Source organism: Poecilia reticulata, chromosome 2 (assembly GCF_904066995.2).
Source record: "Poecilia reticulata chromosome 2, P_reticulata-male-v2, whole genome shotgun sequence".
Taxonomy (NCBI): domain Eukaryota; kingdom Metazoa; phylum Chordata; class Actinopteri; order Cyprinodontiformes; family Poeciliidae; genus Poecilia; species Poecilia reticulata.
Genome location: NC_088831.1, coordinates 23,617,781 through 23,638,964, shown reverse-complemented (window position 1 = coordinate 23,638,964; position 21,184 = coordinate 23,617,781). Strand labels below are relative to the sequence as shown.

At 41.5% G+C, this 21,184-nt stretch overlaps 1 long non-coding RNA gene across 1 annotated transcript in view; it reads left to right on the top strand.

Annotated features, from left to right (window-relative positions):
• Positions 1–19,772, top strand: part of LOC145549192 (uncharacterized) — a 77,908-nt gene extending 58,136 nt beyond the window's left edge. Inside the window, exon 3 of the long non-coding RNA XR_014085165.1 lies at positions 12,244–19,772. This is a non-coding gene — a long non-coding RNA (uncharacterized LOC145549192). The remainder of the gene's footprint in view (positions 1–12,243) is intronic.
• Positions 19,773–21,184: the final 1,412 nt, after the last annotated feature.

Genomic DNA, 21,184 nt, shown 5'->3' with positions numbered 1-21,184 from the left:
TTCAGGCTTGAATCCATGTATTTGGTTTTTTATGTTTGAATAATTTTGTTGTGTTCACATTGCTAAAAAAAAAAACAGAAACATTGGAAATGCTCCCATTGGGTGCTTTAAAGTTTTGGTATGTAACTTAAAAAAAAATGGATAACACTTTATTTGAAGTGCTTAAGACTGACATGACACCGTCATAAACATGACATAGCATCTGTTACGAACATGAAGGACTCTTCATGAATGTTTATGACTGCTGCCAGGAAGTGTCTTTTGGTAAATAATGACACTTTTAATGCAACGTTCCAGTAAAAGTTGCACTAAAAGTCAATTAAAAGCGTCAACTTTGCATTAAAAGTGTTATTTACCAAATGACACTTTATGAATATAAACATTCATGAAGACTCCTTCATGTTTATGACAGTGTCATGTCAAAAAAATCTGTCTTTTACATAAGTTTTTGATACTGTTACTATGTCATGACGGTATAATATGTGACAGATAATATGTGAAAGAATCAAGCTCCTCCACCTCCTCCTTGAGCTACCATAGCAGAAATGCACTTGGTAAAATAAGAACCAATCAGAGCCTGAGGGAGTGTCTTAGCGTCATCTTGTGTATGTGCTGCTAAAAACAATTATAATTACAAAAAAAAAAGTTTATCCACCATCATCTGTGGCTATTCTAACTAGCTTTCATGGCAGGTTCTTCGTCAGGAACATGCTGTGGCGCTGCAAAGAGCAAGGGGGAGTGTGTGAGCAGCGCGCAAACAGGCATGAGTTACAGCACTAAGACCCTCCTCTTGGTTTTGATTGGATGTTTCTGACCAATCAGTGTATTTCTGTTAGGACTTGGAGAAAATAGAGGAGTTTGATTTGTTCCACAGATTGCCTCATATTATACTGGCACCAAAAAGTGACGGTTTTAACTAATATGTTAAAAACACATCTTTTATAAAAGCTACATCTTGTAGCTTTAAAGGATCCAAAGATGATTAATTACTTAACAGGCTAATAAAAAAATAGCAATCTAAAAACCCTAAATTAGGTGATCAAATATGTCACAGTTTTACCCAAAACATTGATTTACACATATTGCAAATATAAAAGAAACATCCATCCATCCATTTTCTTTACACCCTTGTCCCTTAGTGGGGTCGGGAGGGTTGCTGGTGCCCATCTCCAGCTAATGTTCCGGGCGAGAGGCGGGGTCACCCTGGACAGGTCACCAGTCTGTCGCAGATAAAAGAAACACAAATCTGCAAATCCACTGGACCACTCAAACATTAAAATGATTAAATAATAGTGTTTTGTTTAAATTGTTACGACTTTTTTATTTCTTAAAAAAACTTTATTTTTATCTTCCTGGCATTTTTAAATCACTTATAGGTTACAATATCAGTATTTGATGACTATATCCCATCTGATCCCAATTTCCCATATAAATACTGGGCTTTTGTGGCCAGGTGCATAAAGCATAGTGTTTCTTTGTATTTGAAATTGATTTTAGATTGCAGAAGTTTGCTGAGGTGTTTGCTCCTGTCAGACAAGGCATTAGTTTCAGCCTTTTAGACAAACCAATTTGGATTCAAACCACATGGAGACGCTGTTAAAGTTTTCTTATGAGGGGATTTGGTGCTTATGACCTGTGAGCTGAACCTTATTTCAAAAATCCCACAGTATACATCCTATGAGAGCGCTATTCCGTCCAGAAGAAGAGGTTCTAGCTCCGCTCTCTCTGAGTGCTTAATGATCTTTTTTTTTTTGCACATTGTTGTCACCAGCTATATCCATCCATCCATTTTCCTGCACCCTTGTCCCTTAGTGGGGTCGGGAGGGTTGTCACCAGCTATATCCCTCTGTCAAATAAGCTGAAGAGGCACACAGCAGCCACTAGTGGGCCTCAGGTAGACGTCCGCTCTCTTGCTATCTCACCCCCCAGAATGAGCGGAAAGCCTCCCTCCCTTCATGCACTCCTGCTGTCTCACCGACACTTTTTACATGTCGGAAGGTGCAGGAGGACCTCCACCTCGCCAGAAACGTGTCATTCAGAGTTTGCACGGTACCTCTGTTTCACATTCTCTCAATTTAGAAAGATTCATCAAGTTATTGACTTGCAGCAATCACTCCTCCTAGACAATAGCTAGTGTTGTTGACTTCACAGCAATCCCTCAAACCGAGCGTGCATGTCAAAATTCAGACAAAAATGCAAATTTTTTATTCTGATTTTGCATGACAGACTAGCACACAGTAGCATTGTGAAGGGTTGGGAAAATGGCACATCACTTGTGTTTGATATACTAATAAAAATCTGAAAAGTGTGGCTAGCATTTCTTTTCAGTCTTCGTTAATCTGGTTTTCTTAAACATAATCTAGGGCAGTTCAATGTAATCAAGTAATAAATAGAGTCCACCTGTGTGTGATTCTAGTTCTATCAATCTCTTTGAGGTTTATTAAAGAACAAAAGGGAACAAACGGCACAACAAAGGCAAAAGATCAGGCCGACTTGGTACAAAGATGTGGAGAACTTTGAAGATTAGGTTATGAAACAATTCATCCAAAATAGACAATTGTGCAATGGCAAACAAATGACAACATGGCCGTCCACCTAACCTGACAGACTTGCCCTCCCTGCTGGTGGTTGGTGTCTCTGCGGTGTGTTGGTGGTCCTTGGTGTCCGAGGCTGGGGGCTTGAGTCTGTACTGGCTCATTCTTGGTGTCTGCTTGGCTGGGCCTGGGTGCCCTGGCTCTGTTGGGCCTCTGTGAGGGGTGGTGCGCCTCTGCGTCCACGGCTGGAATTGGATGTGATGGCCAGCAGAGCCTGGGGCTTCTGCACTGTGGCTCCTGGGTGGTTCCTGGGGGTCTCCTCTGCTCCTTTCAAGAGGGATGTTTGTCCCTGCGGTGGTCCTCCCAGGGCTCCCAGGCTCTGTGGCTTCAATCTCCCCCAACATCTGCCTCAGGTCCTTGGAGGCAGGTCTTTGGAGCCTCACACTCGCTATTGAAAATTCTTATGGAGAAACCTACCAAAGCATGCTAACACACACACACACACGTTTGTGTTACTACTCTTATTATGACTTTGTATTGACTTCCATTCATTTCTGTAAATGCATTTATGCCTAACCCCATTGTTTTCTCACCTTTTTTTATTAAGCGTTCACTAGTCGCATTATTACAGTAGTTATTTAGTGAAGAGTCCTTCAAATGTTCATCATTTCTCATTGCATCAGATAAGCCTTCTTCAAAAGTGGAGCAGTTGAAGATAAATATCAACATTGCTGTTTGAACAAATTTCCATATGAAGCACAGCAACTAACATCTGACCAATCAGACAACACTTTGCACAGAGCTCTGTGAGAGTAGTTCAAGCAGGGCCTGGTGTCGAGTTCGACACGCGGATGCCTTGCTGCGAACGCAATGAAGCAATTTTCATGTACCTGACCAATTTTGGGGTGTTGCATGAAGTATGTCGGGGCCTTAAAACCATATTCAATATCGTCTCTACAATGAAACATGGTGGTGGCAGCATAATGATAGGGGAACAGGGAAGCCAATCATAGTCAATAGGAAGATGGATAGAGTTAAATACAGGACAACAGAAACAAACTTTTAGAGTCTACCAAACACTTCAGACTAGGAAGCAGGACCCTAAATAAACAATTATGGAGTGGTTTAAAAGCATATGAATTTAATAAAATGTCCAAGTCAAAGCCCAGACCTCAATCCAATTATGATCTCAAGCAGTACCTAAAATACTGATTTTCCAATCTACATGAGTTTGAGGTACTTTGCAAAGAAGAATTGTGAATATTCTCTGTCTTTATTTGCAAGTTGGAGACGTCTCCCAGAAAGCCTCACAGCAAGACTCGTAGGGAGTAGGGATAAATAGCGCACCACACTTTTCAGATTTTTTTTTTTTTTTTTTAAGCAATTGAAACCCATAATAATATTCCTTCCACTTTGCAAAGTTGTACTGTTTTTTTTTTTTTGGTCATCACATGAAATCAGAAAATCATATATTGAAGTTTGTGCTTGTGGCGTTAGAGTAACGGACGTGTCATATTTAACAAAATCTGGGTAAATATCAGTGGAGAAAAAAAAATGAATTGAGTTATTGTTACTGACAGATATTTTATTAAAACAGAAATTAAAAGGCTAGATTCGCTGCAACTTTCACAGTGATGCAACTTCCAAAACTTTCTTTTTGCAAGTCAAAGAATTGAAAATGTTCAAACAACGGGCACACTTCACGGTGCACAATGATAGAAATAAATTAATGAGGTCAGCGTGTTAATATTATATTACGGTGGGTGGAAGAAAAAAATCGCATTCATTGAGCTCTTCCCTCGGACGGAGAGCTGAAAGATTCCCATCTCCGTCCGTTTGCTTGTTGGGCTGAAACGAAGTCGTCTTTGGGTGTTGGAATCCTATAAACCGTCATCCAGATCTGTAAAGATTCTCATTAAGCCGGCCCTCTTTGTCATCTGGAACACGTAGTCGGCCCACATTGTTCCTGTCCGCTCTTTCTCCGCGCGACTCTTTCCCGGGAGCGGGAACAAAAGGCGGCCTCGGCTCCCAATCAGCGTCTCATGAAGGAGGGGGATCCCACTCAGGGTCTTAATCAGTGCACTGCTTAATAGAGAAACACTTCCCAAATATTATTAACCTCATCTGTCTGTATTAGGCCCTAATGGCCTCCCCCTCTTTGTATTGTCTTTTGCGGCAGCTGGTAATGTACATATATATTAATCCACTCGCTCTTCGTGTCTGCCGAGAGATTGCGCCGCGGCGGCGGCACTCGGAACAAACGGTGCCCTTCAGAGAGCGAGGCAGACACAGGTTAGGGAGCCACTAATTAAATGTCAGACTTGACAGATTAAAATTATGAAATTTAAAATCTGCAAGTGGCTCTTTGTCATTGTCAAATTAGGAGCCTGCGCCGCGTGATGAAGGGGAAGGAGACGGTGAGCTCTAATGGATTGAAAGGCAATGTGCTTTAACAGCGAGCGGCTCTCAGTGAATAAAGATTTTGCTGCTCCTGCCTCAGGTGGAATGGCTGCATGTTCAATTCCCCCCCACCGCCCCACACCTCCACACCCCCATATTCTCTCCCGGTGTGGAGGTGAAGAGGTCACTCCAGTGCTGCCAGGCCCATCCTGACCACTCCGTTTAGGGTTTTCATTCCTCTGGCAACACAAATACCTGCCTGCGAAGCCAACGCTCGGTGAAAGCTATTCCACCTTTGGCTCTCTGTGAGCTCCTTCTGCATTTAAGGGCACTTTATTACAGACGATGGCGGAGATTTTCGTCCCCGCCGCTGTCAAATAAGTGACATTCGTGGGAGCTGAGTGAAATGGGATTTCCCAACAAAAGTTGTCTGAATTTCAAAAAAGTTGCCTTGACATAAAAAAAAAAACAAAAAACAGAAAAATCATAAACATTAAGAACTATTCTTCAAAGATATATTAGATTGTTTAATGCAAACTTGCTTAACAGACGTGTTTAACCTCCCACAAAGAGAAAAAGCACAGGGAAGTTTAGCAGGCAGCGGGTTCTTGTATTTTGAACTCCCTACCAGCAAAAAATACCTCTGTTAACATGAAACAGCTGTTTTTCTTGCATCGTGAAAGCAGCTTTAATTCATCTGTTTTCACCTCCTCAACTGTGATCCTCAACACAACAAGCACTTCAGGATATTGTGCAGAAAAAAAAAAAAAAAAAAGAAAAACGATGCCCAAATGATGCCGAATCGTAGACGTATCTCTGCACTCGATAGCAGCGCCGTCTGCTGTGGGCCGTTGGTCTCACGTTTTCGGTTCTGGCAAGGTCGAAAGGGGCCAGGGTGTAATAAAGCCCGGTATGGAGTTGAGGCAGCAAAACACTCAACAAGGATCAAAACACCGGCAACATGAGAAGTGACACGATCCAATTAAATTTAATTACTCGAGCCGCAGTTTCATTTTAGCTGACAATTTTGATTAAGGTGACTGCATGCACTTAAAGCTAAAAGCAGAGGCCAAATTGTATCAGAGTAACAGTATTAGTGTACAGGGAGCCCTGACTAGCTAATAGGGTTTAATTAAAGCAGAGCTAAGAGGAGTGGAGCGAGTTCAAAAGTACAACAGTTCAGGTGTGCGCTCTTTGGAGTGGGTGTTCAGCGACATGGCATGTACGAAAAATAGTTTTGCGTGCAATCTCATCAGTTCTGGTTTTTTGCAGTATTTAAAATGCCAGTAGAGGAGAAAGGCAGCATAGACGGTTTTAGTTGCACAGTGTTGCTTATTCCTGTTTTCCCAGATGCTTTATTTTTTTTATGAGGGATGTTTGTATTCACACATCATGATTATGTTCATACGAGCACTTCAAATCAATAACTTTCTATATCGCAACAGAGTTCAAAAATGACCCACATTTATTTCCTGTTATCTCCTACTGACTAAAACTAATAAAAACTACTTATTATATGATTTAATGTTTCAAGCATTGACACGTTTTTTATTCTTATTGTTGCATTTTTCCTTATACATACAATCCAACTTCAAAATTTGTATCTGGTTCCAAACAGTAAAATGTTTCAATATGTTTAACACATACCTCTGACAACAGATATCACGGTTAATCCACTGTACCATATCTACAGTGAAAATATCAACAAAATAGAGTTCAACTCATCACATTATCACCAGAGCACAAAGTACTATTTAAATTATTACATGCCTCACATAAAAAAACATCCAAATCTCCCATTTCTGACACCGGAATCTGTTGCATTATATTGCAACAGTCGCTGCCCAATGTGAAACTGTGCATATCTGGAGTAGTACTGTGCATACTAAAATAGATTCATTTTATGTATCTTACACACATCAAATACATTAATGGAAATAGGTCTTTGTGGGAAGTACTTGGCAGGCTGAGTATCCTTATGGAAAGCCTTTCGGGGACAATTGAAGCTTGGACACTAACAAAATGAACACTATCAGTTAAGTATAGGAAGTTGATATAAATTTAAAGAGAGGCAAGCAAATGAAAAGTGTCTTTTTTTCTATCCTGCTAACAAGCAGTGTGCAGCAAAATGTGGGGGAAGGAAAAAACCACTGGACACTTTGGTACTCTTTCTGGCATCTCAAGAAAAGGACGTTAAAGTACAAAAACAGCCTAATGGAAAAGTTTGATTTGTTCTAAAAATATATTTTTAAATCTTGCTCTGGTAATCAATGCTCTGTGATGTGAAACCAAGTATTCAATGCCTCTCCAAACAACAGCCCCGGCTTATAAGGTATATAACTTAGTTTCCTTTTTAAAATTATTTGTAAAATTAATGAATTTAATTTAAGTTTCAAACTCCTATTTTCGGAATTGATTCTTCTAACTGCTCTTCAATGAAAGTTCAGTCATTTTTTTATAGTTTGTCTTAGACTAGTGCTTACTAAAATAAATCTGCTCATGTATCTGGAAATGTCTTAATTGTTAAATATGATTTTTTATTTTTTTTTATATTGCAATACCTGTGAATGAAACTGAATAAACAACCTCTTAATGCCATGAAATGCCTCTTTGTTATCCAGCTGATTTCTCAAAAACGTGGGTTGACACCTTTAAGTGTGGATGGCGGTGCGTTGGATGGGTTAGCAGTGAATGTGAGTGGCAGGAACAACAGTTAGCCTAAGGTGATTCACCTTTATAGTCCTACGTTCTACTGTACGAACGCTCTTACAGACATACACTAACCTTTACACTCGGCGAGACGCGCCCTCCGCGGGGAATGAGGCTCATCTGCCTGCCCCGTGGTGCTACACCGCCTTCAAAGCACCCGCAGCATTTGTTTTCTGACTGTCGATGAAAAATGCTCCGAGGTGTTTATCAGTTCAGTCGTTTGTTGTTTTTTTTTCTGTTGCGTGACTAAAATGGCTGTATATATTTTGAAGAAATTATACCTAAATACCTATAGAGATTAACCCAAAGTTAATCTTCAGAATCTCTCCCTAGTTTGCTTCAAATATGTATATACCGTAGTCTTTACCTTCTTTTGAGCTTTCACATTTGGCCATATTACAGCCACAAGTATACCTGAAAAGTGTGGGGGCATCAGTATTATGCCCCCAAAGTCAATTTTTGGTACTGCAATACTTTGTGCAATCCTTTCACTGTAACTAAGTTGCAGGTCTTCTTGGGTGGTTTTTTACCTGCACAACTAACATTTATGATCTTTTTTTTCCCCTATTCAGCATATAATAAAAGCCCAGACTCAGTCAGATTTAATGTGACCAACCATTTTTAATCCTGCCACAAATCTTAAATCAATTAAGTCTGGACTTTGACTGAGCCTAACATTTCTGTGTATGTTTAAGGGCCAAAACTGAAACTTTTAAGGTCCAGTTAAGATGGAGACAATGTTAGACGTATCTGTAAATGTGTTTCGTCATTTAGGCTGTGCGTCCACATGGATCCGGCACTTTGGGAGACCGGAAACAATCATCTTTGAAAACTGGAACCAGTGGAAACATTGGCTTCATATTTGAGTGTGTAAATGCACGTTATGTCCTTTTTTTTTTTTAAATGAAGATATTGTAGCCCCATCTCTTTCCGTAACCAGCATCCACCTCATTCTCAGAAATGGCAAACATGGCACCGTTTTGTATTGTTCTGTTGCTTTTGCAACAATCTATGGGAGTGTTATAGACACTGGCATATACCTACTACAGCACTTTCTGTGGTGCTGCCTTCTGCCATTTTTTGTGTCAGCTGTTCATAAAAAACTTTACCCTGTTCATCTCCAGGTTTCCTTTCAGGACATCCCTGTCCTGAAAGGTCCGTCCATCTCACATCAACTCCACAGGATGTACAGTGTTGGTTTTCCACTGCATGCACAGTTTTGAAGGACTGAAAGTTATTTTTGGTCATATCTGAACATTTTCCTCATGGACAAACGCGTATTAGATCTGAAGTTGTGGCACATATTTTCTGTTCTCATATGAGAGATTGAAGAGGTCTCTATGAGGCGTCCGAGGCTTGGAAAACGTACTTATACCCTAAAACTGCTGGGATATAAATATATTTGACTTTAAAATTGATCTGTTCTACATGCTCCTTGGTCTTCATAAGTAAGTAAGTAAGTTTTTTTTTTTTTATAAAACACCTTTCAAGATGCAAAAATCTCAAAGTGCTCCACAATATACCAGCAAGTCCCAATAACACACACAAAATTAAGATTTTGGTTTTACTGTTGTTCTCTAACAATCATCTAAGGCCTTCATAGAACAGCTGCATTTATTAGACTAAATCACTCTCAAGAGAACTCTATTACTGATTTACTGGCTTCCTAAATCAACAGTTTTTCACATTTTGTTTTGAAAAAATATTGAAAACCATTAGTCTTTTCCCTTTAAAGAAAACTAGGTGCTACCTTTGTTGATCTATCACGTACAATCCTAATAAAACCGTTGGAAATTTGTAATTTTTAAGTTGTACTATGTGGAAAAAGGTCAAAGCTTTTGTAAGGCGCAACGATAAAACAAATATTTTCCAAACCTAAAAGTTTCTCTTATGGTTCAATCGTTTCCTCCTCTATGATGCTCCGGCAATAAAATATTAATTTGATCTCGAATGACAAGACGGATGCTTTTGTATACCGAGTCCCAGTGTTTGTCGAAGAATGCATGTGAATGTTGTGTTAATCAATGTGTTAATGCCTTCAAATCAGTGTGGAGCAGTTCTGCTACTCTGCTGGTGCTGTGGGAGAAGTGTGTGCGCGTGTGCTCAGGGTGTGTGTGTGTGTATGTGTGTGTAGGAGGGAGTGGGGGTCAGTCAGGTCAGGCCTGACACCATCTTTAACTGTTATTTACTGTGATTCCACGACAAGACAGATACCAGCTCCTGCGACTCCACTGATGTATGTTAAGCGTGCTCCAAATTACCCGTCTGATGGATCTATTGATGGCCCTTTCCAACCTGTCACCTAGTCTCCATCAGCCTCTCAGTTATCCCCCCATTCCTCCTCTATCCCCTCCTCCCCCACCTCGGCCGCCCGTCCCTCTGGGTCTGAATAAGAAATGAGGTCTCAGGCAGATAGAGACCTTTGTAACCTGCACTTTTACTGCCTGCATGGCCACCACTGGCGCTGCTGCAAAAGTTAAGCCCGTCCATGTCGGACACACTCGTATTCATGCGTGCTCAAGGACGCTCCCACACACACACACACACACACACACGCACGCACACGCACACACACACACACACACACCTGTTCCCGTCCCTGGAGATCGAAGAAGGGCAATGTAGACCATGACCATGTCTGCTAACGGCCCCCCCATCCTATCACATCCTGTCATCTATTATTCTCTATTCAAGCTCATGCTCCAGATCGTAGACCCTGTCACAGGGGAGATGAAGATCCCAGAGGTATCTGTTACAGGTCTCGTAATACGCTGTCACCTGTGAGCCGGGCTGATAATATCCTAGCTCTGATTGAGGAGAATCCGGGTTAACGCACTTACACGATAATAAACTGAAACAATCAGGGCGGAATAAAATCAGCTTCTTAAAAGACTTGTTAGCGGTGCAAATCAACAGCTACTCAATTTCAAAACTCCCCACAGGCTCCTCTGAACGGAAAAAAGGAAAAGAAAAAACTAACACTGTATTTTCAGAGCACAGTTGATGATGGGCCCCATGGTCCCATTAGCTGAAAGATAAGATGAAGATGGTCAATAAGGTGCGTGTGTTCTGGTGCGCGTGTGGTTGCCAGGTCTGCTCGTTCAGATAAATACTGCACTGAATCTGGTTCCCACTAATTGACTCTCGCAGGCATTACTGGGATTAAGTTAGCAAGAATCCAAAGTTCATTATGCGGATAAATGCATCTTAGGCAGCTTAAGAGCTCACATGCAAACTTAACTCCCACATAATAAAAGCCACAAAAAGCTTTCTCTCTCTCTCTCTCTACAGCGGAGTTAAAGGGTTTAATTCACTCTAGTTGTTAGTCAGCACTTTGTGTTTGGGTACGGGAGGAAATAGTCCTTTTGTTCAATATTTTCTGTAACATCTCTGAGAAAATATTTCTTTTTAAAACTAAATGTTTTATGATCAAATATGACTTCATTACTATGAAAGCAAACAACTCCGGCTCAGCTGGCTGCAGGGATGAAATCAGAATAGTAAAACAAGAATATAAATGTGCAATGTAACAAAATTAAATCTTAAAAGTGACATTTAGTATTGCAGCAGTTTGTAAGTTACAGACTCTTAAGTATTTTCTTAATTGTTCTGATTCTACCTTACCAAGCTGCATCGAATATTGATGGAAAATAACACAAGCTAGAGATCATAAATGTACTGAGCTTCGCAAAAGTGTTCATAGAGCTTAAATGTTTCCATATTTTGTCACCATAAAACCATAAGCTTCATTGTATTTAGTTTGGAAATACCAAGAATAAGCAGTTTGATGTAAAAAGTAAATGAGACATAGTTTTCACATTGTTTTACAGATAAAATCTCAAAAGTGTGGCGTGCATATGAATTTATTCCTGTCCTCTCTGGCACAGCTATGTACAATCCAGTGAAAAGAACTCCCTTAGGATGACAGTTTGGAAATAGAGTGTAATTTAATACATGTAAATATGGCTGCTTTTATTTTTAGGCTTGCTGGAGAGCATTAGAGCGAAAACGGTGTCATAAACACCAGAGAATTCACCAGACAGATCGAGTTGTGGAGAAGTTCAAAGTGGAGTTAAGACTCTATCCATCCATCCATTTTCTTGACACCCTTGTCCCTTAGTGGGCTCGGGAGGGGTGCTGGTGCAAGCAGCAAGAGCAAGCAGAGACACACCTCAAATGGCTGTGAATTTCATGAAAGCTGCTTCTACAAAGTGCTGACTCAAGCTGGCAGAATACAAATGCACACCACACTGTTCAGATTTCCCCTCCACTTTTATGCTGTTTGATGTACCGATTCACAAAATCCAAATAAGCAACATGGCCGTCCCTGGCTGGGTTTTGCCAGGCACTGTGCATGTGTACTAAAGTTAGCTAAAAGCAGTGAATTAGCTTAGCATGCATGTTTAGGCTCCTCAAGCTGCAATGACCCCAGTTTTTGTTTTTTGGGGTTTTTTGCAGCTGCTGATTATTTTGTCATTTCACATCCATGACCCCCCACCCCTACACTGACATGTGAGCTGATTATGCCGAAGTAATACACGTGTGATCTTTACAGCTCTCGCTCTCTCTGCCTCCTTTTCCCGCTTTGTGCTTTCTGCAGCGATGAGTGACACAACAGCAGGTGCTCAGAGAACCATGGAGAGTGCTTTCATTTTGCCACTTACGGGACAAATTACCCAGACAATGGACCCGGCGAGCCGAAACCCTAATTTAATTCCAACTGTTGACTCTGGGCATTCGCTCTCCATGCATTCGCTGGGAAAAAAAAAAAAAGGAAAAAAGAAGATGACCTTCGTCCACAAACCGAAGAAAAACGGAGAGAAAAATATATGAGAGAAATGAAAGGTAATATTCTTTATCTAGGTGAACACGGCAGCAGATGAACTGCTCTAATATGAGCACAAATATGATTTAGGAAGTCCATGCTTCAAAAAGCCCTCTACTCAAAGTGATACAGATCAATAGTGTTTGCTAGGCACAGCAGAAATAGTAAGGGAATGAATAAGAGGTGGGGGGGAAGAGAAGATGATATGAAAGTGAACAGAAGAAAACATACATCTCACAATGGGGAGAGGACAAGGGATCTCGGCGGCAGAGCTGTAGTCAAATTTCAGTGGTGTCAAATTAATTTCCGTGTTATCTGGAAATTCAATTAGAAAGGACCCTCCCCCCGCCCCTCTCCTGCCCCGCATCCCTCCCTTTCCTCCGCTCCCTCCTCGCCTCCTTTGTGAGGCAGAGAGTGTCGGACATCCCGGTGTGACAGATTACACTGCTCAGAGTGCATATCAGGCCGAAGTGTTGAGGCCCACTAATCCGCCCTCTAATTCTCAATTAGTGTAAAATGAGCCCATAAATCACGCAGACAGGCCGATCGATGGAAACGTTGTTTTAGGAGTGATTGGCAGCCTCCCCAAAGGTTACTGTTTAAGTTGGTTTAAGGTTACAGCTCTCTCCAGGCTGGTGGCAGGCTGCGTGTGTGTGTGTGTGTGTATGTGCGTGTGTGTTTTGGCTTGTGGTTAGAAGGGCTTGGGTGGGTGGAGGGCTAGTGTGGGGAGGGTTGAACTCAATCTATATGATGCAGGGCCTTAGTCCTTTGGGGATACAGCAGAGGGACAGCACCAATTTTTAGCCCATCAGCCGTCCAATTTTTCTCCTTTTCATACCTGCTGTAGTAAATGAGAAACAAATTAAATTTCACCCCACTATCTCCACAGAAACCATTTAAATCCTTTATGGAAACCAAATTGTCCCCAGACAAATCGCCCCTGGTTCTGTGGAAATACACTATGGCGCTGCAACCGAAATAAATTTGTGTCACTCCGGATATGGCTTTGTCTGTAATGCCATTCATTGGAGGATCCTGGTGAAAGAGAGAAGGGGAAATAAAATAAGGGGCACTTTTGGAGGAACAAAAGGGGTGAAAAAGAACCAAGCTCCCCATTTTCCTTCCCCCCTCCTCCCCCCACACCTCCTTCCTCTCCATCTCTTTCTCTCTCTTTCTGTCTTTCCTTCCCTCTCCCATGTGGTCGCTCTTCCCCTGCGTGGTGTTATTAATTTTCGGCCAGAGTTTTCTGCATTCATGAGGCTGAGATTGAAATGGAAATGAGGGCTGGCTGAGCGAGTGGAGTGAGCAGGCTCAGCAGTGGCCCCGGCAAAACAACGGAGGCCCCCAACGCGGCACACGGCCGACATTTGTCGGAGACGGAGGGGACTTGGCGGCCAGCATCCAGCCTCTCAGCCCCCCTCCTCCTCCTTCTCCTCCTCCCTCCCGCCGGATTGCAGCCCCCTGACATCAATCACAGCATCAGGGAAACAATGCATAAAACGGCCCCAACAAGGACGATGAAAAATCACTGACACTGCAGGATTGGAGTGTGTGAAGAGGCGAGGGAAAAGCACCAGGTGTCATTCTACCTTCACAGAGCTCAACAATTAGTCAAAAGCACACAGGAGAAAGAGGCAGATCAGGAGAAGGAGATCAGGGAAAAACTAAAACCAAAGGAACAGAGGATGGCAGGGGAGTGGGAACTTTTGCTGACTAACTTGAAACTGCAACTGTTGAGGTTGGTCTCATTTTAGTAGCACAGAAGATTTTTTTTAAACACATCTTTGCACTTTGTATGCTCTTCTCTACAAGATGGAGTCCTAACAGATTAAAGGTTTCTGTATATATATATATATCCCAAAACACTTTCATCACTTTTTGAAGGTGAAGGTGACTCAACAGAAATTGAGACTTAAACTGTATTTGTGTCAGTTCTCTTCTTCTGCACTACTTTTTGTTGGTCTATCAAATAAAACTCTAATGAAATGCAATTTGTGGTTGTAGTGGAATAAAATGAAAATGACTTAACAAGGTAAATGAGCATACCTCAAATAATTTGAATCATGTACTTTAAAACTATGAAAAATGTACTTTATTTTTATTTATTTTTTATATGATGTCATTCCCACATTAAAAAGTGCTGCCTATTTTCCCAAAGCTCCTCCTTGGATTGTTGTGAGGAGTTGCTGAAGGGGGATTGTCAAAAAGGTTAGGGAGTTTTTAAAGAGACAGAGGCCATTTTTAAGGCTTTTTTTCTTTTTAAAGGTGCTTTTTTCACAAAAACTAAAAGTAGCATAGCTACTTGACTGTGCTATAAAATAGCACAATGTGTCTGGAAATGTTTTCATATGATAAGTAAAAAAATATTTTTGATTACTTGGTCCAAAAAAACGTGCTTACAAAATACCGGTGCTTACCTGGTGCACATGTATGCAGGCTCCAAAAAACTTTTTGGAAAGTTTTTTTTTTTTTTTTCTGACCTTGCTCTTGAGAAGTCACATTTTATGACAGTCACCTCAAGGTCACGTCTTACCCCGTCCAGAGCCCTTCAACATGACATCACCACTTACAGGGGGGCCTGTCTTGTTTTCTTTTTTTTTTTTTTTTTTGACATCTGTGGATTTCCATTTCACTGTCGCCAGACCAGTCTATTACTGCGAACATTATTAACTGTGTGTGTTCACTCTTTCTCTTTTCCCTGCAGTTGCTCACTGTCTGCTTTATGTCCTCTGCAGCAAAAAAAAAAAAAAAAAAAAAAGAAAGCTAATGCGCCGAATGGCTGCTTCTCGTCTCCCTGAGCTTATTGAAATCATGTGAATGCCATTTGCGCTTAATCCTTCTGGGTGTGCCACAAAAGAGAAGAGACTCGGCAGCTCCTGAAGAGAGATGAGAGGACCTCAGGGGATTCACTTTGCTCTGCCTCATCTGCTGGGAAAGAGAGGAATAGAGAGACATAGAGTGTTAGACGACTGACAGCCAAGCCAAAATGTATCTTATAATTTGATTAGGTTACAATGACAATTTTTATTTATAGTCAGTCTTAGATGCAGCAGGGAGGAGGCTGTGTGTGTGTGTGTTTTTTTTTAATGGCGTCTCATTTATATGAACCGCCCTAATAAACATCATTTAGCTAAAGGTTAATTACAGATAACAGTGTGTCCGACTCAGGCCTGGCCCCAACTACTCAAATCCGTGTTTGCCTCATTAGCTTTGTGATTACTCTCTCTCTTTCTCTCTTAAGCATGGGTTCTCCTCCTCACAACCAGCATATCAAGTCACTGGAGCACCTTCCATATGCATGAGAATTACATCAGACACAGTGCTGTTGTCGGAGCTTTTGAAATAGTAATGTGGCAAATGATAACGCCTCGGGACGCTACAACACCTCATTACAGCTCAGAGTAGTTTCTCCGTAAAGGAGAAAACAGGATGGAATGAATAGGAAACATGGCGGGCGCAGGAACAACAGCGGTATTTATATTCATCCCTTTTTACATCAAATTGTTGCTTTCTCACGAAACGCATGAAACGCCAGGCGGGGGTTTGAACTCGGGGTTAATGAAAAAGTCCCTGGCGTCAAGTTACCTGCGTGTCTGCAGGCGAACTCATCTGTCGAAACAAACATTTCATTTGTGCGCCACGTGTTTTTCAGACGAGACCCCAGTAAAAGTTGTTCAATAAATTTTACCGTCTGTTTTACAGACATCCCCTTTCTGCTCCCCCCCACCACCCTGTGTCATTTTTTTAATTGAAAGTAGATTCTAACTCGGCTATAAACATCATTCCACCGTTTCAGATCAAATGGTTTGTTGCAACGGGCCGCTCGTGCTTACAGATGCCTTCAACTTCGCCTTGTCTCCCAGGCTCTCGTACTGTTAAACACTCTGGCACTCTTTTTTTTTTCTAAGGCTGGGAGATGGCTGTCACTGCATTTTGTCAGCAAAGCATAATATTTCTTCAGGAGTTCTGAACCTGGCACTCAGCGGGGTGGAAATGAAAATAAGGCAGTACATAAACGGAGGGGAGTCAGCCGTAAATCACCTAACACGCAGAGGCGGCAGCAGGTAGACGCGCTGCTGCTGCTGGCTGTCACAGCTCTCCCCGGGAAAGCAGGTTGGACACCAGCCATCATGCTTTAATCAAACCGCACATAACAGACATGTCCCTGCTCCTCGTGACAGACGCACATACGGCGCGGCGAGCGTCACCAAAGAAGTCGGCTTTAAGACTTTTCCAACTCGCGCTATTTAAATGTGCCTTATGTTTGTTTGTTTGGGTGTCAGAGGTTATTCTTTTGTGGTATCCTAAAAGCGATCTTTGAAGCTTTCAAATCAGCGGTTCACACACACACACGCGCGCGCGCGCAAGCATTCTTCAAAGGTCGATTCGCTTTACTGTGATATGAAGCTTTTTTTTTTTTTTTCCCACTGACACGCTGTGTGTCAAACGATAATGTTATTGTTGGCAAGACTCTTTTATAGCGGTGTAATTTTATTCTGACTTTTTTTTTTTTTTTTCCTTTTTCTTTTTAATTAAGCAGTAGATGTCTCACATGGGCTATGGGTTTGCAGCTAACGTGTGTGCGGGTTGAAAGCTAATCCTAAACAGATGGAGAAGTATTCATATTGTTATGAGGGCAAAATTATGCAGTCCACTGAAACAATAGGAACCTTTTCATTCCACGCGTGATGAATTGTCTGTCTGAACTGAAGCACAGAGTTTAAGTGGACTGAGAACAATGAACGTCCGCTGTAGTGAAGTCAGGCTGATGTTTGGTTTCGGTAGAAGCTTCCGTGAACCGCAGCATTATTACAGCTTGGCTTTGCTGCTCGCTTTTACAATTTCCTTTGAATGTTACATAATTTGACATCTTAAATTGTTTCAAATGCGGTGCTTTTGCAAAAGTAGTCATTATTCGGTATTGATGATTTTGAAAGGTATTAGATGCGCCATTAAACACGGTAATCTTGAAGTAGAAGGAACCCTTGCTCAAAACTGGACGTCTTCCCAAGATTGATGAAAGGGCAGGAAGTAAATAGGTTGAGAATGGTGCGTAAACATGTAATGACACGTCCTCCATGAAGCATCCTAACCAGATGCCTGCAGGTACCCTGTGGAGGAAACATCATTTCGGCCGTTTGTATCCTCGATCTTAATCTGTCGAGACCGTAAATGAGGGCGAGATGAATGTGATTTTAATCTTCTTTATTCTTCTTTTGTTCGACCTGTGGAGTAGGGTGGCTAGATGAACACCTTTTGGTTCCAAATAAAAACAAAGAAGCTCTGCAGATTGTCCAAAAATACAACTGAGTTCTTCCTAAACCCTGAGGGAAAATGTGATTTGGTCTGATGAAACTTATCAGCTGAACTTTTTAGCCATAATTCCAGACGGTACAGTCGGAGTAAAAATAAGGGTACATCACCAGGATAAAACAATATTCTTTAAGCAAAGTGGTGAATGCATCATGCTTTGGGACTGCTTTTCTTCTTTAGTTATGTTAATTGGAAATTATGAGCGGTTCCAAAAACCAGTCAGGGTTAACACAAAAGACGAGGAAGATGAAATTAACTACATCCGTCAGCACAACAGCCCAAAGTAATCATTCACGTTTACAGAAGATTGCTTTCACCAGAAGATGATTGTGTTTCAGAATGGCTCACCCAGAGATTAGACCTAAATCTGTAGGGCGACCTGAAGAAAGTTGTTTCAACAGAGTAGTGGTTTAATGGTGCACACTTACAGCTTAGTTTGTTTAACACATCACAAAAACTGGCATTCGAAATAACGTCTGCGCACCTTTCATAGCCACAGATCCGGTTTGTGCACGGTATGAAAGTAGAACACATGTAGAAACATTTACCTCGTTTTGCAGATCCATGCAGGCTTGTTTGAAACAACAATGCAATACCTTACATCACCTGTATGGCGAAAGCAACTTAATCACCGATCGTTTAATGAAAGCGGGTATGGAAGCAGATATTTTAAACCAAATTATTGGCCACAAAGGGGATCATCCGCCGTTACGAACAGTAACAGAGCACAGTGACGTTGTGAAACGGAGAGTATGGCAAAGAATGGGACAGATGGTTCACCTTCTCTCCCTACGACTCGCCTGTAACATGGTATATCTTGTCAAGGGGCAAGTTTTATTGATTGAATTCCTGCCCTCGGACTTATAGCTACATGTGTCTGTGCTGCTTCTGGCTCTCGGAAACCCGGCACCAGAGCACAGGTTGTGCAGGCGGGTGGGGAGTGGCTTATTCTCACAGTCATTCAGTCAGCCCCATCTGTCATCTGAAACACTGCCTCCCCCTGCAAGTCTCGTAGAGTGGAACGTCATTATCACTTACAAACGTTACCAGCCCCAAATTTATCTCTGCACATCTGAGTATTTTGAACGCTGCTTTGCATCTTTCATCAGTTTAGAACAGGGATTTTATTTAGCGTCTTGAAAAGAAAACAAAATTCAAAGTTCCTTCCCGCAGAAGATGAAGAGGTTACAAACAACAACGAAAAAGAAAAGAGCCTCAGATGTGATCATACGGTTTGTGTTCGTGTTTTGTTATTCTGTCAGAAGGGTAATTGCCGTGGTTGCAATAGATTAGGGTCCTCGCCGGGGAAGCGCGGGTATTGGGAGGACGCGGATATGCCGCCAGCCGCAGCCCAATCACACGCTGACCCCTCGGCCACAAACAGACCGCTTAATTGCACACAGAAGGCAGCAGAAATATGCCTACCCTTCAACAAACGGTTCATCATTTGTGCTAAACTATGAAATGATGTTATATAATGATAAGCACCAGCAGTGATCCACTGCACCCAAAGACCTTTCTCATCAATTATCTGTTATTGGAGCCTCTGTATCCTGTGTATTGTGATATTCGTTTACGTTTGATGAATGCTATGCTCTGCGGGTGTTTCGGTCCCCAGGATATCTTTCTCCCACTGATGTACTTATTAATAATAAATTGAGCGAGGAATGTGTGAGTTCTGCCTCCCTCCTCTGTGATTATAGAGACAAAAGAGCGTTTGAAGTATCCATCTTAATACAAAGACACTTTATTAGATAAAGCTAACTCACCCAAGACAAATAGTGAAGCCGAGGCGCTGGAGAAACGCCGGCGCTCTTTTCCTTTCCTTTTCCTCTCTCCGTTTTTCTTCTTTTTTGGCTTTTTTACTATAAATAAATGATCAATTTTTCTCCCCCTCCCTTTTATTTCATTATGTGGTGATTGTTGTAAGAAAGGCCTGACCTCTGCAGTGGTAGGTGAGCAGAAAAAAAAAAAAAAACCAGCGGCGAGGATGTGGTCTGAGTCCGACTACATCGGCTCTCGCTCTATAAATCGCCAGAGGTTGTGCACAGACCCATATGTCATTCATTTATATTACCAAATTTGCCATCCACCTCTAATTCCCCCCCCACGCCCCTGCTGCTTCTAACACCAACAATACATAATCTCCACGTGTCAGACATTCAAATGAAAATATAGAGTGTTACTTATGCCCTCATTGCACCTCTCAGATATGTGTTTTGCTCCGGCTCTATCAAAGAGCAGTCAGTCGCTCCAGCCGTATAAATCACCCTCCAGCTGCAATTTGTGAAAACATGCCGATTAAGTTTGTGCAACGTGGTCAGCGGGGAAGGCAGTAAATTTCCCAAGTAACAAAGTTAACATTGATTCAAATATAAGCACTTGTCCATGTGTAACAACGATAACCTTTTAGTAGATTTGGAAAACATATTTGACACCCATTAAAATAATGAATGATTTTTCTCCTCCCCAGAGGAAGGCAGAGGAGGTGTGTTTGTACAGGAAGGGGGGGAGAGGGGAGAGCGCCGTGACTTTACAGCGGCCCTGCATCCCAAGTCCTATCCGAGTAGACTCGGGTACAGCGTAAATCTGTGAATTAGTTCTCATTGGGGGAAAAAAAAAACAAATCTTCCTCGTATTTCACGGGCAATCAATAACTTTGCGAAATGAAGGCGTAAAACCGAAATTACGTAACGGGTCGGCAAACCTTTCAGTTAGCGCGAATGACTCGGCACTGTCGGGCGCCAGGAAATATTTAATCAGCTGCTCTCACCCTCAGCTGTGAGAGGCTCGTATTAATATAAAGTTACTTGAATGGCGGACCACACATTGTAACGCTGCAGGTTACATAATGACCTCATGTCAACTGATTATATGGTTTTGGTTCAGAGCAGCTCTGGTTAAAACGTGGGAACCGAGTGGCCCCTTGAGTGCAATGAAAAAAAAAAATCTTAAAATCTATTTGAACCCAAGCTAAGACCTATAGAGGTTATGGTAAGACGGGTTGTATTTAGAAAACACAAACACGTCCCCACTTTTAAAAATAAAACAAATAAACTTCATGTTTGTGTATGTTGTTGCAAAATTGGCCTTCCTCCCAAAATCCTGAAAGTTGTGTCAAAATCTGACAAAATCTGAAAATCAAACTTAACCCTTTTATGCATGAATTGTGATCCGTTGTGTATGGATTTTTTTTTTACATTTTTTTTTCTTAAGGCATAAAAAAGGTAGAAAGAAAATTAGTAAAAAAAATTTTTTTTAATTTATTTATTTATGTAATTTTTTAGGTGAACAATTGTAATTTTCTCCAAATACAAATACATGAAAAATACAGCAGTAGTATTGTTCTTCAGGGGTTATCTGATGTCACAGTATTGTTTTTACCTGCTAGAGTCGTCTAGAG